The sequence below is a fragment of the Plectropomus leopardus genome, unplaced genomic scaffold (assembly GCF_008729295.1).
Source record: "Plectropomus leopardus isolate mb unplaced genomic scaffold, YSFRI_Pleo_2.0 unplaced_scaffold3875, whole genome shotgun sequence".
Lineage (NCBI taxonomy): Eukaryota > Metazoa > Chordata > Actinopteri > Perciformes > Serranidae > Plectropomus > Plectropomus leopardus.
Window position 1 is genome coordinate 206 of NW_024642405.1, and position 4,605 is coordinate 4,810.

A 4,605-nucleotide genomic window follows, 5' to 3' on the forward strand; every position below is an offset into this window, starting at 1 on the left:
AGGAGCTGCAGGGCTGAGGTGAGACTGTGATTCAACTTTTTCCCTCCACTTCAGTCTATTTATAGTGTTGCACTGCCACTAATTGATAAGCCTGCACTCAGTGACACACACACACACACACACACACACACACACACACACACACACGAACACCTCATGTAAAATACTGACTTTAAAGTATTAAACCCTTTGAAACCTGAGAAAATGTATTTGATTGCTTACAAAAAACACAAAAAGAAGGCAATGAGCAACTTAAAAAAACATGGCCCAAAATATACAAGACCTTAGTGAGAAAATTTCTTGAAAATAAGCATAAAAAAATAGAAAAAAAAGAAGTAAAGTAAAAACAAACAAGAAAATGGCCTGAAAATTGCTGCTAATTGGGGGAAAAAAAGGGTATTTTTAATTTTAATGTATCCGCGAATAATAATAATAATAATTTGTGGAAATTTTTCCCAATTTTTTAAATTATACCGCCTTTTTAAAACTAATTTTCAGAGCATTTACTTGTCAGCTTTTACTTATTTTTTATGTCTTTGAAAGAATTTATATCGATTTGCTCAAGTTGCAAAAGTAGATTTTTGAAAGTCATCTGATCGCAGCACAACAAAACTGACACAGGTTTCAAATGGTTAAAAATCAAAGGCGATGAGACCATACAGCTGCGTCTTTTTTATTTCTGGTCCTCTTGGACGGTTTGTAATCTAACACTGCACTTCCTCGTCTGCAGCCGCTGTGAGAGTCGATGTAGCCGCTGCTAAAGATAGACGAGTCATTTAAAAAGCAGCTGGACATGTGGGACAGTTGTCTCCACCTGACGACGCACAGCAACAAAAACAGGCCCAGAAAACAAGACACTTTGTTTTTCTTCCACCGGGAAGATTTCAGTGCAATCTGAGGGCGACAGAAACACTCGTGCGTTTGTGATATTGATCATTTCCACATCGGAGTTTCCACATCGTTCCAGCAGCAGGAAGTTCTGCGTGCAGAGACCTACACGCTTGTTGGTGCTCCTGAGCGATGCAGCCTCTGTTTTTAACCCTTTAACACCAGAGAAAACTGGCGTGATTTCTGTCAAAAGCATGAGAGGAAGAAGGCAAAAAGCAATTTACAAAAATGGCCAAAATATTAACAGAAAAGTTTTAAAAGGTTACAAGAAAATTACCTGAAAATAACAAAAAAAGCTAAGAAAGTGCTTAAAAAAAACTTAAAAAATGTTTTATTTTTTAGAATAACTCTTAATATATAATGATTCAATTTAAAAAATAAAGATTTCTGGACATTTTTCCCTAGTTTTTTGATAATATCATTTATTCACCCCAGCTACTTTTAGATAAACTGAAATGATTTAAATAGCTTGTGTGCACTCTGCAGCTGTATTATCCAGGTAAATACAAGCATCAAATCTGGACGCGGAATCAGCAGATACTCAATAACAAAGGACTCTTACTGGGATCAGAGCAAAAAAATTAAATACACTTGATCGGGACATCCCGAAACGACGAGTTTTTTTGTTTTTGTGTTGCGTTTTTTTGTGGTTTTTTGCATGATACATTATCAGATGTAATTCATGTAGCCATAAAAGTGTCTGCATATACACTATCAGTCATTTGGATTCTGATTCACATTCAAACACGGCACCATTATTCATTAAAATGTAAATATTTCACGGAGAAGATGTAAAGGTGCAGATGAAGCGTGTTCGTACCTCCCCAACTCTTCACCGATGTCGTAGAAATCCTCCACTCTCTGCTGTTTGAATAAATCCATGACTGCAGCCTCACTGGAGTTTCACATCGGACTCACTTTTCATCCCTTTACCTGCGACAACAAAACACGGTTATTTTATCACCTGGAAAAATATTTTCACAACTCTTTAACCCTTTAGGTCCTGCTTATATATCACACACACTCAAAATGCACGTTTCAAATTCTGAGTTTAAAAAATATTATGCATTATTTTCTACATTCATTGAGTTATTTTTTGTGACCAACATCAGTCCTAATCATAAATATCAATTATTCATCAATTTTCAAAATATTAACCCTTTAAATGCCCCGTTTTCGTCATGATGCCACAATGTTGTTAGATTTAAAAAAAAAACATTTAAAAAAACTGTTTTTAATAGATTACATGCTAAGTTCATATATTTTTATTATCACGGCCCAGAATATGTCAATAAGTAACAGAAACATTGATTTTTTATACATTATTATTTTTTGTGCAGTGTCAAATACTCACACTCACATTGCTCTGCACACAAAATGCACTTTTAAAAATAAGGCTATAAGTACATTATATATCAATATGATTTTCTGCTATCATTGAGTTCATTTTTTTAAACCAACAGCAGTCCTAATCATAAATATCAAATATTCATCAATTTTCTGAATTTTAACCCTTTCAATGCCAGGTTTTTCTGATGATGCCACTATGTTTTTAGATGTCAAAAAAAACGATGAATTATTTTCAGTATACCACATGCTCAGCATGTGAGTGTAGCTGCTGACAGTCTGGGATATGTCAGTGATCAGCAGCTACATTGATTGTGACCGGTCAGCTAGTGGAAATAGCATGTATTTCCTCCATATGCCAAATATGGTCAAAATGACCTCATCAGGTGAAAATAGTCAAAATGACTAAAGATTTTTAACAGGCTTTGCGTTTTTAAAAGACAGCTGTCCTGTTGGAGAAAATGTCCCTGCAGTGTGAAGTTGGAACAGTCGCACACAGACAACTCTGGAGTCGTCCTGAAGTAATCTATTACTGTAAAACAACCAACAGCTTCATAAAAACAACAGAAGAATGAAACGGATGTCTTACCGCGTTACAAACTTCAAATCTTGACCGTAGACACCGTGTCCCTCTGTCTTGTTCCGTGTGCGTCTTAAGGACACGAGGACTCTGCTGCCATGTCCCAACAACACATTCCGATCTCTAACACACGGAGAGAGAGACACACGGAAGTCCATACAGAAAACTACCAATTTAACGAGGAAATTCTTCATACTTTTACACTGTTCTTTAACGCCTCACCCGATAATATACTGTGAAAATTTATCTTTAAAATATGATTTTAGGTGAATTCATTGTATGCCGAATCGAAGACTGACACAGAGACAATCCAAAAATCTATTCAAAGCTTTTAAATCACTTCTGTAAATTTGCAGATATGACTGTAAACCTTAACTTTGGAATAAGAGAAATGAGGTTTGGCGTCACCGTTTCTGTGCGCGCGCTCTGCCTCCTGCCTCGACCATCTGTCCAGCTCGCGCGTGAAACTGTGACACCTGTCGTCTCGCGCGCTCTGGCGCTCTGTCGACACTGATTTTTTTTTTTTTTTTGTAACTTTCAGTGAAACTTCTGGCTTTAAGCAGCGCCGCCATGAGGCTGACATTTGACCTTTTGAGCAAAATCTTGATAAAAACTGGATGGATTGTTGTGGAATTTGGTGCAAACATTCATGTTCCTCTCAGGATGAGCTGCAGATTCTCAGACTTTTTATTGAAATCAGTCATACTCAACTCCATTTGTTTGGGGACCGTCAGCCCCATACATGTTTATAGGGCTTAAGGATATTTTCAGGACTTTTGGACATTACTATATTTTAGTTTCTAGGATTTTAGGACATTGCTATGTTTTTTTTAAACTTAAAAAAAAAAAAAAAAAGATTTCAGAACCTTTTGAGATTTTTAGTACATTTCTAGGATTTTCAGACCCTTTTAAGGATTTTAGTGCATTAGGGTCTTAGCTAGTACCCCTGTCAGGGGGTGTGGGGGATCCTCCACTGGCATTTTTTATAAACAAGCTCTATTTTGATGCTGTTTTTTGAAAAAAAAAAAAAAAAAAATCCCAGTGTAATTCCTTTTTTTTTAATAGAAAATGGTTGGGGTCCACCTGGCCACCTATCTGGGGCCAGATATGTCCCGCAGGCTGAAAGTTGAGTATCATCGATCTAGTGTCACCATCAGGTCAACATTTTTAATTTATTTGGACTGAGACCAATTTACCTGCAAAATAAATGTGGCTCCAGATGTCTGAACGGCTGCCACCATTAATTTGCATGCTCGGCCTTGTCTGGACGAGCCGGGCGAGTCTCTGTAAGGAGACAGTGAGTTCAGATTTTAGACCCCACACTGAGATACATACAAGTACACACAACATACACACTCATGCTCCTGTAGTCCCATCATCAGATTATTCATTTATCACACAGTCAGCTATTAGAAAAATACATTTATCCAACTGAAATGGGACAAAATAAAGAGTGACAGAGGAGTTAAAGTTCAATCTGGGAGCAGGAAGGCCGATAGTAAAATGAAACTGGGAGCCATTACAGTCATTGGGAGATAAACTGAAACAATACGAGCATTCAGCCCAACAGAAACAGTCAAATGAGGCACCTCGTCTCCCTCAAGAGAGTCACCTGAGCGCAGAGCGCGCACGCTGACACACCTGTGAGGATGGAGAAGACGCCGGCCGTCGACCTGGATCCCTCAGAGGGAGGCCTGAAGGAGCTGGTGCTGCGCTGGTTCACCGACACTCAGGCGCCGCTCATCCTCAACGACGGAAACTTCCCAGACTGGTTTCAAGGCTTCGCTGCA

At 38.2% G+C, this 4,605-nt stretch overlaps 1 long non-coding RNA gene across 1 annotated transcript; it reads right to left on the minus strand.

Moving 5' to 3' along the window:
* Positions 1-1,714: 1,714 nt before the first annotated feature.
* Positions 1,715-3,288, minus strand: LOC121938962. The gene is made up of 3 exons (XR_006105380.1): positions 3,224-3,288; positions 2,825-2,938; positions 1,715-1,821 (listed from the first exon to the last, which is right to left on the minus strand). It is a non-coding gene; the product is annotated as an uncharacterized LOC121938962 (long non-coding RNA).
* Positions 3,289-4,605: the final 1,317 nt, after the last annotated feature.